Source organism: Humulus lupulus, chromosome 6, assembly GCF_963169125.1.
Source record: "Humulus lupulus chromosome 6, drHumLupu1.1, whole genome shotgun sequence".
Taxonomy (NCBI): domain Eukaryota; kingdom Viridiplantae; phylum Streptophyta; class Magnoliopsida; order Rosales; family Cannabaceae; genus Humulus; species Humulus lupulus.
In genome coordinates this window covers 27,104,661-27,119,812 of record NC_084798.1, presented here as the reverse complement: position 1 = coordinate 27,119,812, position 15,152 = coordinate 27,104,661, and the positions used below count along the sequence as shown (strand labels likewise).

At 38.4% G+C, this 15,152-nt stretch overlaps 1 long non-coding RNA gene and 1 other non-coding gene across 2 annotated transcripts; both read right to left on the bottom strand.

Moving 5' to 3' along the window:
* Positions 1-267: 267 nt before the first annotated feature.
* LOC133787438 (small nucleolar RNA R71) lies at positions 268-373 on the bottom strand. Its single transcript, XR_009872460.1, has one exon. It is a non-coding gene; the product is annotated as a small nucleolar RNA R71 (small nucleolar RNA).
* Positions 374-12,848: 12,475 nt separating this feature from the next.
* Positions 12,849-13,748, bottom strand: LOC133783922 (uncharacterized). The gene is made up of 3 exons (XR_009871027.1): positions 13,472-13,748; positions 13,341-13,386; positions 12,849-12,977 (listed from the first exon to the last, which is right to left on the bottom strand). It is a non-coding gene; the product is annotated as an uncharacterized LOC133783922 (long non-coding RNA).
* Positions 13,749-15,152: the final 1,404 nt, after the last annotated feature.

The following is a 15,152-nucleotide window of genomic DNA, read 5'->3' as shown; positions in this document are numbered from 1 at the left end:
AACTCTGCATGATTAACCTCTTACCAACCTTCCATGGGTTGGAAAATGAGAGTCCGTACATGCATATACGGGAATTCAAAGAAGTGGTGGCTACATTCAACAACCGAGTTGATGTCACCAACATTGTGATATTGAAATTTTTTTCCCTTCTCTCTCAAAAACAAAGCAAAAAGCTGGTTGTATTCCTTAAGGCCTAGATCTATCGGAACATGGGACGAAATGACAAAAGCATTCTTTGCCAAATATTTCCCGCCCCATAAGACTAGCAGCCTTAAGAGGCAAATCTCTACCTTCATCCAGAAAGACCATGAAACTTTCCATCAGGTCTGGGAGAGGTTGGAGATTTGATAAATCAATGCCCACATCATGGATACAAAAGCTGGCGTCTGATTAGCTATTTCTATGACGGTCTCACAACCGGACAAAGACAATTTGTACAAATGATGTACAATGCCAAATTCCTTCAAAAAGATCCTGATGAAGCTTTCGAGTACCTCGACGATCTCACTGAAAAGTCCTACACATGGAATGGACCGAGTCTTATGGACAAGCCACGATCAACTGGAATCTACCAATTGAGGGAAGAGGACAACGTCAAAAGCCAAATTGAATCATTGAGACAACAATTCGAGGCTTTCAAATCTCAAGAAGGTAGAGGAATCCATATGGCTGCAAAGGTAGAGACACGAGATCCATGCTTCATATGTGGAGGGTCGGAACATCAACCGCAAGAGTGCCCAACTCTTGGTGAGTTAAGAGGAGGAAATGAGGAACAATGCAACGCTTTAGGGGATTACAAGAAGCCTTATAACCCTTTCTCAAACACTTACAATCCTGGTTGGCGCAACCATCCAAATTTCATCTGGAAGGATTCAAACCAAGCATCTGGAAGCCAATGGAGGCATGAGTAGCAACAACTGCCAAAAGCATACATTGCTCCTCAAAATAACATGCAGTCAAGTAATTCTCTTGAGAATACTTTACAAATGCTTGCGCAATCACAAATAGCCTCAACTCAAAAGCTCAAATCTTGCTTCACACAAATGATAAAGGAAATGAAAGACATAAAAATCCAAATGACAAAGCTAAACACTACTTTGGCAATTCAAGAGCATGGTAGACTTCCCGCTCAACCTCTAATCCATCAAAAAGGGCAACACATGGCACAAACATGCTCTTCTGCAGATGCAAAATTCAAAGAGGTTAATGCCATCACTACTCGCAATGGTCAAAGTACGGTTTCACCGTTAACTAAGACAACGAGTACGTTAATGCCCGCTCCAGAGGATGATGTGCCAATAAGCATTCCAGTAAAGGCGCCATTTCCTCAAGCTTTGAAATCCACTAGCAATGTACTGGAAAATCATGGTGAAATCCTAGACCTTTTAACACAAGTGAAGATCAACTTGCCATTGTTGCATGTGATCAAATAAGTGCCAGCTTATGCCAAGGTTATCAAGGATTTGTGCACCGTTAAAAGAAACCACCATGTCAAGAAAACTGCATTCTTGGCAGAACAAGCTAGCTCATTAATTGACTGCAAGACAGCGCCTAAATACAAAGATCGTGGTTGTCCCACCATCTCATGCCAAATCGGGGAGCAGGAATTTGGTCAAGCCCTTCTAGACTTAGGAGCAAGTGTAAATCTCATGCCATATTCAATATACTTGCAATTAGGTCTAGGAGAACTCAAGTCCACATCTGTGGTGCTACAATGGGTCGATCGATCAATTAAGAAACCTCGGGGGATAGTAGAAGATGTTCTGATTCAAATTGAAAAATCCACTTACCCTGTTGATTTTCTCATCTTGGATACTCAATCTGAAGTGAGTATAGAGTCCACAATTCCCATCAATCTCGGTAGATCTTTCCTCGCAACAGCAAATGCACTCATTAACTATAGGAATGGTCTCATGAAAATATCTTTCGGGAACATGACTCTGGAAGTGAATGTTTTCCACATCGGCAAACAACCACCTGACAACGATGAGTGTTTCCAATCATATTTGATCGATACACTTATTTCGGAAGAGGTTGAAGAGAAATACACATCTAATCATTTTAATCACCTCTTCCAAATTTCAGAAAAATCTGAGCCTGATGACTCTAAAATCAACCTGAAATCGTCAAACACTCACAGGCTAGAAGAACCATGTTTTGGAATCCAATCTTTGAGGAACTCCGTCAAGATCGAGAAACACCAAACTCTCCATTGAAAAAGCTCCTCATTCAAAGTTGGCCCAACTTCCAGAACGTCTTAAGCATGTTTTCCTGGGAGCTGACAACACTTTTCCTGTCATAATATCTTCCAAGATCAATGTCGTACATGAATGCCAACTCATCAATGTATTGCAAGAACAAAGAGATGCATTAGGATGGATGATAGCTGACATCAAAGGTATTAGTCCTTTAATTTTCTCCCATCACATTCAATTGGAAGACAGGGCTATACCATGTCGTGACCCTTAAAGAAGATTGAACCCAACGATGAAGGAAGTACTTAAGACTGAAGTCTTGAAACTTCTTGATTCGGGCATAATCTATTATGTTGCTGACAATAAATGGGTCAGCTCAACTCAGGTTGTTCCCAAGAAATCAGGGGTAACAGTGGTACAAAATGAAAAAGGGGAACTTGTACCTACCAAGGTCACAACTGGGTGGCGCATGTGCATTGATTATAGAAAGTTAAATGCAGCCACCCGTAAAGACCATTTTCCACTTCCATTCATCGATCAAATATTGGAACGTGTGGCGGGTCATCCTTTCTATAGTTTTCTCGATGCTTATTCAGGGTATTACCAAATCGAGATTGCCCTAGAAGATCAGGATAAGACCACATTCACTTGTCCTTTTGGTACTTTTGCCTTCCGGCGTATGCCATTTGGCCTGTGCAATGCTCCAGCCACTTTCCAGCGATGCATGATGAGCATATTTAGTGATATGATCGAGAAATGTATGGAAGTATTCATGGATGATTTGATAGTCTTTGGAGCTTCCTTTGAATCAAGCCTTCTCAATTTAGAGTCTGTGCTTAAATGTTGCAAAGAGAAAGGCTTGGTACTCAACTAGGAAAAGTGTCATTTCATGGTGCCATTAGGCATAGTCTTGGGGCATGTCATGTCGAAACGAGGAATTGAGGTTGATCAATCAAAGATTGAACTCATATCAAAGTTGCCCACCCCCAAGACTGTTAAAGGCATTCGATCTTTTCTTGGGCATGCAAGTTTCTATAGGAGGTTCATACAAAATTTCTCAGCAATTGCTCGCCCTTTGTCAAACCTCCTAGCAAAAGATGTTTTGTTCAGTTGGACACCTAAGTGTGAGGAATCTTTCCGAACGCTTATTGCAAAACTCACTTCCACCCCTATCATTCAGCCACCAGATTGGAACTTACCATTCGAAGTCATGTGTGATGCTAGCAATTATGCTTTAGGGGTCGTCTTAGGTCAAAGAAGGGAAGGGAAGCCCTTCGTTGTCTATTACGCAAGTAGAACTCTTAACAGTGCTCAGATGAACTATTCTACTACTGAAAAAGAGTTACTTGTTGTAGTATTCGCACTTGACAAGTTTCGTTCCTACTTGATTGGTTCACCTATCACAGTCTTTACGGACCATTTTGCCTTAAAATATCTCCTTTCCAAAAAGGATGCTAAGGCGCATTTAATTAGGTGGATCCTTCTGTTACAGGAATTTGATCTGACCATAAAGGAAAAGAAAGGAGTTGAAAACGTGGTAGCGGACCACTTATCTCGTCTTGAATTTTCTGATTCCGCTGATGGCCCAATCATTCGAGATGACTTCCCTAATGAACATCTCTTCGCAGTCACTAAGTTGCCATGGTATGCTCATATCGTCAATTACTTAGTCACTGGCGAACTTCCAACTGCATGGAGTGCAAAAGATAAACGTAAATTTTTGGTCGAGGTTCGTAACTTCTATTGGGACGATCCATATCTTTTTAAGTATTGCCCCGACAAAATTATGAGACGTTTTATTCCAGATGATGAAATTTTTAGTGTCCTGAACTTTTTTCATAATGAAGCTTGTGGTGGTCATTTTTCTATGAAAAAGACTACTGCAAAAATCTTACAGTGTGGTCTTTATTGGCCCACTTTGTTCAAAGACACTAACAATTTATGTCAATCATGTGAAAGGTGTCAGAAATTAGGTGCTCTATCCTAACGACATATGATGCCATTAAACCCAATTCTTTTAATAGAAATATTCGATTGTTGGGGGATAGACTTTATGAGACCATTTCCACCTTTTTCTGGTTACCTTTACATTCTCCTCGCCATAGACTATGTCTCAAAAGTGACACAAAAAATCAATTATGGCAGTTGGGAACTGTCCCAAATGACCATTTTTGTAGTAGTGTGTGCTTATGTGAATTGTTGTATCTTGTTTATAATTCCTTACTAGGCTTTTAGCTCACCCCCCGCCCCCCTTACTTTCCCCCTTTCAAATAGGCATTGGGTTTCCTATGTGGCACACACTGTGATGTGGGGCGTTCCAAGATCTAGGCATGTATGTCGCGGGGTGTCCATGAAAGATTAAACGATCTAGTTTAACGCCAAGAATACTTATGGAGTTGTTTGTTTTATGTTTCATGTTTTATTATGTTACAGTCAAACTTAATCTTTCTATTTTTAAAACTGCATAAAAGACACTATATTTTATTTTATAATGTTGTGCCCATATTGCATGTTTTGATAAGGCCCCAATGAACTTTGCTCAATAACGATATTTTTTTCTAATAATTATAAAATGAGTGTCAATTTTACAAAGAGAGTAGAATATGGCATTGTTACAACACACTTATTAGAACTATGGGGAGATGTTGCCAAAATTTTTATAAATATGAAACGATATTATGAGTGTAGATCACACTATATATATACTAAATCTGAATGGGATAAGTTCTTTACCCTAATAAAAAGGGAGTGAAAATGTGGGTCAGGACAAACACACATATTGGTTGTAAGTTTGATGAATAAGTGTTTCGTGCAGTGCTACACACATACAATGTCAATCAACAAGAGCTGGATTAATTTGGCAGATCGATTATCTAATAAGTATGAAGCTGGTGTGATGAATTTTCTTCAAAGAGCTAGGCAGTGCATTGACTCAAGGGGATTTGTAACACCCGTATTTATTCAATAAAATCACATAATAAATTCAAGCATTGAAAAATAATAATAAATGTTGCCTTTTTATTATAAACAATGCAATAGGATACCCAGTCGAAAGAAAACATACTTTAGAATCTTTAATTCATAAAATAATGTAAAATAAAGCAACATTATAAATATCTTATTTAAGATAAATAAAAACTAATAAAAATCATGCGTTCCCTTTGACCACCATCAGCTATATGATCCTCACTAATACACTCATTGCTAGTTGGAATCAACTTGCACTCATCAGTCTAACATTCTACTTGGTTTTATCTGCACACATAAAATATAAGGAGTGAGCTTCTAAGCCCAATAAGGGAATACATACAAACACATAAGCAAAACAATCACATAATACCTAGCAAAAATTTTACTTAAAAAGTCTTATATCGCATACAAATACCTATTAAACGTAGCCATACACAATCATACAGAAACCTTACTAACATCATAGCATAACCCATAAGTGAACCTAGGAAAGACTAAGGATATCCTTACATACATAATAATGAAACAGAAAGTTATAAGGGTAGAGATAACTATAATAGGCAAACCAGAGCCACATTACCTCACGTACAAATCCCTCTTGTCCCTACAATACTAGCCATACATATTCCATACATACATATCACACATACATATTCTATCATAAATATCTACCAAATTATCTTACCTTGAAAATGGAGATAAGAGAATGATTGTGCTAAAATCCTTAAAACCACATGCCCAAAGTGCCCTTTATATCATAAAACTGACATAAACTAGCATTAAAGTCTAAATTAGCATATATCATAAATTAAATTTTACACCATAATAATCATACCTCAACAAAATTCCCAACAAAATATTTGATGGAATGCTGGAGTTGTTACATGATGCATTTCCAGCCCCAAATAAGCTTCCAAAATTGCTTTATGTAGCGAAAAGGTGGTTGCGTAAACTTGGATTGGGCTACAACTCAATCCATGTCTGCAAGAATGATTGTGCACTGTTTTGGAAAGAACATGCTGGAAAAAGCAAATGTCCTGTTTGTGGGCAGGATCGGTGGGTGGGCAAGAACACCAAGGGTAATGTATAAAAGAATATGGTTTATTGCGTCATCCTGCTTGTAACATCCCGAATTCCCTAATATGGCTTAGTGCCTGGATTAGGGGGCTGGGAGGAAATAATTTTTTTAATTACATGTTAATATAGCATGAGCATGTCATTATGTGAATTATATTATAATATAATTATTCTTTCCTGTTTAGAAATATTAAATGTGTATGTGGGCCTGTTTCTTATAAGAATGGCATTTTAGTAATTTGACTCGCTGAGTGTATAATTGTAAATTTGTGTTTGTGTGATTGAGACCACATTGTTATGTGGATATATTTGGGTTATTCTACGCGAGGCAATCCGGGTGAGCAAGTGAGCGGAAAATTCACAACGAGGTAAAATACCCGGCTCAGGGTGAGGTCAAGGGTATTTTGGTAATTTAGTACATTGTTGAGATTTATCGGGTAATGGGAGTTATATAATTATTATTTTGAGATAGTTGGGGATTTAGAGGAACACTCGGGGATTTATGGGAAGTGGCAATTGACAGAATTGCCATTGAACGGCTTTGGAAAAATTGATTTGGCCTAGGGTCATTTAGGTCATTTGTGCCTAATTAGAGGCTTAAGTTAGAGGTTTCTTCAGGTGAGGGAAAACTTAAACAGAGTAATCACAAAACAGAACATCTTTCTCTCTCCCATAATACTCTTTCCCTCTTCTTGAAAGCTTGGAAATCTTGAGGAAATTGAAGAACAAAGCTTAGGAAATTGAAGGATTAAGCTTGTGAAACTTGGGGATTAGCTCAAGGGTGTTATCATCTCAGAGGTAAGGGTTTTAATTCGAATTCTTCGTGATACTTCTGTGATTTTGTTAAAAGCTTTGGTGTTTGCATGTGTGTGAGTTAGGAGAGTGAATTTTGGGATTCTTGATGAGTTTTAGTCAACTATTTAGTTAGGTTTTGTTGATGGAAGGGAGTTATACTGATTATGGGGATTGAATTAAAGATTTGAGTGTGATTGGGTTGTTTTTTGTTGGGTTCGGCTAAAGGAAAAACCTAGAATTCTGGGTTCGAAGGGGTCAAGCCGCGACCCTACTCTTGGTGTGCCGTAGCCCTCTAAAACAAAAGGGAGCCAATGAGGGCTCTGTCACGAGGGCGCGCTGCGGCGCCTCTTAGGTTGGGCCACGACGCGTGTCTAATGTTTTGGGAGGCTGAGCCTTTATTTGGGGCGGGTCGCTGCTCTTAAGGGGTTTTTAGACCCCGAGAAGGTTTTGAGTGCGGGAAGTCAACCTTATGAGCTCGGGATCGATTCTACTATCATGTTTGGTGGAATTCGATGTCTTGAAGGCTAGGACTCAGTCCGAAAGCCTTTATTCGCTTGTTGTTGATAGGAATTATTTATCATGGTTGTGACTAGGTCAACGCTAAGGGCTCGGATCAGGGATCGTACTCAAGAGTCATTCGTTGGTAGCTTGCACTTGAACCGAAGGTAAGAAAATTGCACCCAGAATATGATATACATGATTGAGGCTCGATCCAAATGCTTTGTATAATCTTTATTTGGGCATTAGGCCTGTGAATACACATGATTATGATTATGTATGTGTATGTTTGATTAAATGTATTATAATACATTGTATCTGTATATATGTATGATAAATGGAATATGTGATTGCCTGCTGTGACTAGGGAGCTCGGTTTATAAACCAGGAAATTGTTGTGATATCTAGTTAGATATCGACTTATTAGTCGAAGGCATATCTGATTTGAAGGGCTTGACTTATAAGTTGAGGGTCTCGGAAGCTCGGCTTATTAGTCGAGGGTCTTAAAGCTTTGACTTATAAGTCGGGGGGCATGTGAGGCCCGACTTATAAGTCGAGGACCCATAGGACTCGACTTATGAGCTGAGATTGGCATTATGCACATGGAGTGCAGGCCACCATGGCTGGGCCACCTTGGGGGTGCGCCAAACACCTGACTGACTCGGATGCCAAACATATTGAAAGAGAGTGCGACATGCACTTATGCAACTGTATGGTTGCTGAATTGTATAATGTGTAAGCTAGATTTAGTTATTACTGTTAGTCAGATATATTACTCCTTGAATTGTTTAATATGTTTTCTTGCTGAGTCTTTTGGCTCACAGGTGCTTCGTGGTGCAGGTAAAGGTAAAGAGTAGCTTGGCTAGCCATGAGTTAGAGGGTGATAGCAGTGGCATGTACATATGCAGTTCGCTCGACCGCCACGGTCGAGATACTCGAGGAAGCTAGGGTTGAACCCAACTTTTGCCACCTAGGTCAGCTTATTATGTAACCTTGGTGTTGTAACCAACTTTTAAACTTGTGTTTTTTGGGATCCCATGTAAAGAACAAAGTTTTTTATTAATGAAAATGTTTATGACTTGACCCAAAATTTTTAGTACCTAAACCTTTAATGGCTTAATCACATGTTTAGTCCAAATGACTTGTTTAGCAAGTCCAACACTGATTTTAAACACACTTGGTAACAGACCCTAATTACCAGGGCGTTACACTACTAATGGGAAAGCTTGGAAGGACTTTGACTGAAATAATCCAACGTTTCCAATGGAGCTGAGGAATGTGTACCTTGGATTGGCTGTAGATGGATTCAATCCCTTTGGTAATATGAGTCTTTCTTATAGTATGTGGCTGGTTGTGTTTACGACGTATAACTTGCCACCATGGTTGTGCATGAGAGAAACTAATTTCATGTTGATTTTATTAATTAAGAGACCTTATTCACAAGGAAAGGATTTTGATGTTTACTTAATACCATTGATTGATGAGTTAAAAGAATTATGGGTGACCGGTGTGCAGACTCGAGATGCAGTCGATGGTAGTTTCTTCACTCTTCGAGCAGCTTTGATGTGGACTATAAATGATTACCCGGCAAGGAGTAGCCTTTCTAGATGGACTGACCAGGGTTATAATGCTTGATGTACATGAAATGTGGCAACACCATCTATTCATTTACAAAAGAATGTTTCTTTTTATGGCCATAGACATTTTTTACCAATCAAACATGCTATTAGAAATGAATTTCCTACTTGGTTTTATAATAAGATTTATCATCTTTGACAAACAGGTTCTTTAGAATGAAGAGTTATTCTCTTTAGCAAATGACTCTTCTACTTTTGGTTCTTCGTAACCTGGGTGTGTTGTAAATGGAGTTAGATTTTTGTGTTATGACAGGGACAAGAATCGCAAAACTCAAAATAGTGGAGTCTCTGTAGCGAAATTTGAAAATAATACTTATTACAGCCAGGTTGAAGAAGTTTTAGTGATGTCATATCTTTCTGGTTGTTATGTTGTATTATATAAGTGAAAATGGATTGACACTAATCAGTCTTGAAGATTAAAGTCTGAGCAAAATTGTAACGTTCCAAAAATTCTTATAGGGTTTAATGCCTTTATTAGCGTGTCGGGAGGGCACAATTGAATATATGTGTGATTAATTGATTAAATGCGTGACTAAGTGGCATGCATTATTTATATGATAATATGAATACATTTTATATGGATGTTTATGGATATTAGATATGCGTGTAGGCCCGCTACTGTTTACAAGGGAATATTTGTAAATTTTTCCCCGCTGAGAGCATAACTGTGATTATATGTGTTAAATGGTTGGGACCACATTATTATGTGGATATGTTTGCAGTATATGGCTCGAGGCGATCCTAATGAGCAGATTAGTGGACTCGTCATAGCAGGGTTTAATACCCGGCTCGGGGCGAGCCTAGGGTATTTCGGGAAGTTTAACGTATATTTGGGATTTATCAAGTAATGGGTAAGTATTTGGTAGTTAGTTGGGCATAGCAGGATTAATTGGGAATTTGTAGGACGACTCGAGGAATTAGCGGGAAACGGGACAAATGATCAATTTTCCCTTATGGGCAACAAAAGCGATTGAGTTATTATAGGGGCATTTTGGTCTTTGTGGTATAGGATATATATGGATTAAACCTCTAGAGTATGTTAGAATATATCATAAGTCTCTCTCCCTCTCTCTCTATCTTTAGGTGACTTGAAGGCTTAGGAAAATTGCTGAGGAAAAAGGCTGAGGAATTGAAGCTTGAGGACTGGAGAATTGAAGCTAGGAGTAGGCAAGGAACAACTGAGGAATTAAGCTATCACTGAGGTAATATTGTAGGTCTTAATATGTTGAAATTCTTTTTGGATTTGGACATGCTTAGGGATAATTGGGTTAGTTTCTGCTTTTAGGATTTGAGGAAGTTTGAGCTGATATTATAGGCTATATGTGTTGTTTGTAAGGTAATATTGAGAGTTATGGACCTAATATTGGCTTGGGTATATGTTCAAGGTTGAATTCTAGGCTTTGAGTTGGGAAGAATGCAGAAAAACCCATGGATTTCTGGGTTCATGGGCGCACGTCGTGACCTAGTTCATGGGCGTCGTGGCCCACGTGACCCAAAAGGCCCTGGGGCCCTTGCTGACTTGTGGGCGCACTGCGGCCTTAGAGGGCAAGTCGCAGCCCACCTACCCCCTGGGACAAGAGGCTGGCACCTCTGACTTGGGGCGCGTCGCAACCCTTACAGCCAGGTCATGGCCCACCTAGGCAGCCATAGCCAAGATTAGTTTTTAGGCTCGAGGAATTAAACCTAAAGCTCGAGACGAATTCTACTACCCGATTTAGTAGAATTTAGGTCCCGAAGGCTAGTATTTTATTCCAAAGCATGTAATTGGATTAGATTTTAATAGTTATCCATTGTCACTTGTGACTAGGGTTACCATTAGGGCTCAGGATTAAGTCTCGTGCTCAGGACCGCTCCACATCCTTCACTCGGGACTTGAGGTAAGAAAATTGAACCTATGTTATGAATGGGACTGAGACTTCCGTGTATGTTAATATATGCAAGCTTATAAATGTATTTGTGATTATAAATATCTAGATACGCAGGTTAGCTCGTACTGATTTCGATTGAGTCTTTCGTAACATGTATATTTGTTATGTTGAAATGAAAGCCAGGCCTAAGGGAGCCGAGGCTGATGTTAGGCGTACTGAACGTAGCTCGACCTAAGCGGGCCGGGATCAGCTAAATTACTAATGGGCTCAGCCTAAGGGCACTAACCCCTAATTAATTGTATTGAGATTGAATTATATGTTTGAAAGAATCTGTTTACCGTTGCCTAATTTATTGCTTGTACTATATTGTTGATTGAACTGGTTGATATAAAGTTTACTATACACTTTGTTATCTATGTTTGTTGGATTGGGTTTTCTTGCTGAGCCTTGGCTCATGAGTGCTATGTGGTGCAGGTAAAGGCAAGGGAAAGCTGGACCAGCCATTAGTTGGAGAGCTTTGGAGACGGTGTGTACATCGGCAACTGCTTGACCGCCACGACTGAGGGATTTACAGGGACTAGAGCTTAAATTTGTATTTTGCCATTTAGGCTGGTTGTTGTTGTATTCATTTTTTAGGGTTGTAACCACCATATAAACATTATTTTTGGGATTCCATGTATCAAACTCTTATTTTAATGAAAGTAAACCATTTTACGATCAAAATATTTTAACTCTAATCTATCAATTGACTTTAGAAACACATTTATGTTCAAGCGACTTGATTAACAAGTCTTACACTATTTTAAACACACAGTGTAATGGTCTTGGTTACCTAGGGCGTTACAACTTGGTATCAGAGCAGTCTATGTTTAAGGGTTCCTAAAGACAGGCTGAGCATGTACACTCGCCGCTAAAGACAAGCACGACTGTGGGTTCAGTAACCATATATGTGATTATATGTTTGAACGCTTAAATGAAATATAAATTCTTTGTCTGCACGTTTAATAGGGAACATGAGATATACTGATAGGGCTTGGCCCTTAACTGCTATGTGAATATGATAAGGCGTGCTTATTAGCATTGATACTGTGTGTGAAAAATTGTTTAAATGCATGTTTGCATTATGATTGTGTATTGTTGGTTGAGTTTCGACATTGGGCCGTGGTATGATTATAAACCTATTATCATTGCCTGGCCAGCTAAGTCGTTGATTGCAGATAAACTTGGAGAGTTATGCCTCGAAGGTGATCAATTCGACTAGCCAACATTGGAGTTGAGGATAGGGATAATGAGCAGGTTCAGAACCCTCCGCTAGTTCCTGAGAACTTACAGCAATTGCTTGCTGATATGCAAGCTAGACTTCATAGTTAGGAAGAAGATATTCGCCTTCTGAGGCAACAGGCTTCTTCAGGGAGTGCTACACCTAATTTTCCACCTTTTGTGGCACCATTTATGTAGCCTCCTGAGATTGGGAACAGGTGGGAGCCACTTTATGAAATGTTTAGGAAGCATCATCCTCCAACTTTTGAAGGAGGACCATATCCACTTAAGGTTGAACAGTGGATGAGTTTGATTTCCTCCATCCTGGATGTAATGACCCAACTACTCTAGACTTTGGACCATTAATGAAAAAAACACATAGACCTTAATCCTTAATAGAACTTACAAGTGAAAAGATCATAACTTTATTAAAACTTGTAAAAACAAAGGTCAAACTTACATAAAATTTAAGTTGGGATATGGGATCCCATTGTTTTAAAAAGGAAAAATATAACTTAATTGTAATAAAAAGAGATTACATAAGTGCAGAAAAATACACATAAAACCATAATAAAGACTTCATCCTCAAATCGAAACTCTCGGCTCTTTGAATCCATTCCGCCTCAATACACATTCCCAAGCATCCAAGAACCTTTCCCGCCACTATAGCTATTTTCCTGCACATATAAACATAAAAGGAATGAGCCTAATGCCCAGCAAGGAAAAATCTAACATATAACCATATACATAAAAATTCATAATGCAACATAAAACATACTATAACACTTATGTCACATACATACTATAATGGCCATTATTACTTGGGGTCCCATAAACTAAACAAATCATATGCCCATTAGATTAGTGGGGTCTTGCTAGCTAAGCAAGTCATATGCCCATAATCTATTTGGGGCTTGTTAGTTGTATAGGTCATATGCCAAAGTCTACAAGCATACTTAACATAGCATTTTTCATAACACACATTCATAAGATAACATATAAAATCATATAGCACATAAATCTTATCCTATTTTCCTTACCAAAATAATCGGGATATGAGAACTGATTTGGGACCTTGGAACACTCCTAAAAACCATTTATAATAGGGTGAATATATTGAAGAAAAGGGGATGAGAGTGATAAAGGAACTATGCTATCAAAATATACTTACCAAAAACCTTATGCTCAAGAACTTAGATTTCTTATCCAAGAATAAAGAATAAAGTTAGGGGCTGAGTAGAAAACTATAAGAACTTGAAGAAAATAATACCAAATGAACTAGAGTTTTGGAATACCTTGAATGCTTTATGACCAATCTAAACCTTGAACCGAAATGTATTATAAACCTTACTTCCCAAGTGTTTGGTAAGCTTAAAAATGATTAAGCTTATAATCCCCAACCCAAGTGTTTACACTCTCACAATAACCTAGCAACTTGCAGCCTCTGAACTTAGCTTGATGAATGAATGAAAAATGCTTGGTGTTAAGTCCTATTTATAGAGTTCTAGGAATAAAAACCTTCTTTTTGGCTTTGAATAAAAATAATAAATTTAATTGAAAATATTTAAATATCCTTCAGCCAAAGTCTTAGGAATTGGTCAAATTTTTCAGAGAGATTTAAGGATTCAAAGCTTGATTTTTAAAATAATAAAAACAAATAGAATCCTAACTTCTAACTCCCTAAATCTCGTAACTCTAAACTCCCCTTTAGTAAAATAAACATATCTGGATCTGTAGAACTCAAATTTGGACTCTCTTTATACCGTTAGAAAGCTAATTAAATTATCTAAAACTTTCTAGAAATACTATTTTTCGAAATTCATAACATAACTAGGTCAAAAACAGGTCGTAAGTTACAGTACCCTAAAGTTACGAAAAATCTATTTACATCATAATCCACAAATAAATAAAATTATGACAAATATCATGCTCCTATCAGATTTTGGTGAAGACTACGTCTTATATTTCTCTTATTTTATCATTAAAATAATAATTTCTTAATAATCATACATATGACTAGTGTTACTATCTTATTGGGTCTATCTAAACCTATAATATAATAAATATCACCATCAATATTAGTCATATTAATCAAACCTTAGGTTAAAATTAATATTCTTAAACTATAGGTTAAACTTAAAAAATCTACAAGTGTTACTATGAGTGTCCAATTAAATCCCGGTCTGAACCAAAAATCCACAGTCATAAAGATAATATTATTATTACTATTATACTACTATCTAACTTAGCTAAGTAAAGTTCTTGGACTCTACACTGGACTTCATGAGGGTGGAGGGTAATGACAGGGTGGCCTGTGCCACCTATATGTTTTGTGATGATGCCCGCATCTGGTGGGAGGTAGCATCACAAACTCGAGATGTTTCTACTATGAGTAGGAACGGGTTAAGAGACTTGTTCAACCAGAAATACTAGAGTATTGTCGTTAGGGCGACAAAGGTGAATGAGTTCACAGGGTTGGTACAGGGTCGCATGACATTTACTGAGCATGCCCTGAAATTTGATAGGCTAGCAAAATTTGCACCTGATCTAGTGCCTACAAATTCAGCTAGGCGGGATAGGTTTGTTCGAGGGCTTAATGTTATGATAGCCTAAGATGTGAGGATCACATCAGTACCTGGGGAGACAACTTATGCCTAGGCGGTTGAGTACGCTCTCGCTGCAGAGGAGGCAGAGAACAAGATTTGGAGGGGGAATGCTGCGAGACAGGATGTTAGCAAGGTAGTGCCTCCATTTACAGGGTCTGGTAGGGGCGAAGGCCCTAGTGATCAAAAGAGGAAGATCCCTAACACCTTGACCACTGTTGGTCCTGATAAGAGGGGCCGGGGTGCCCA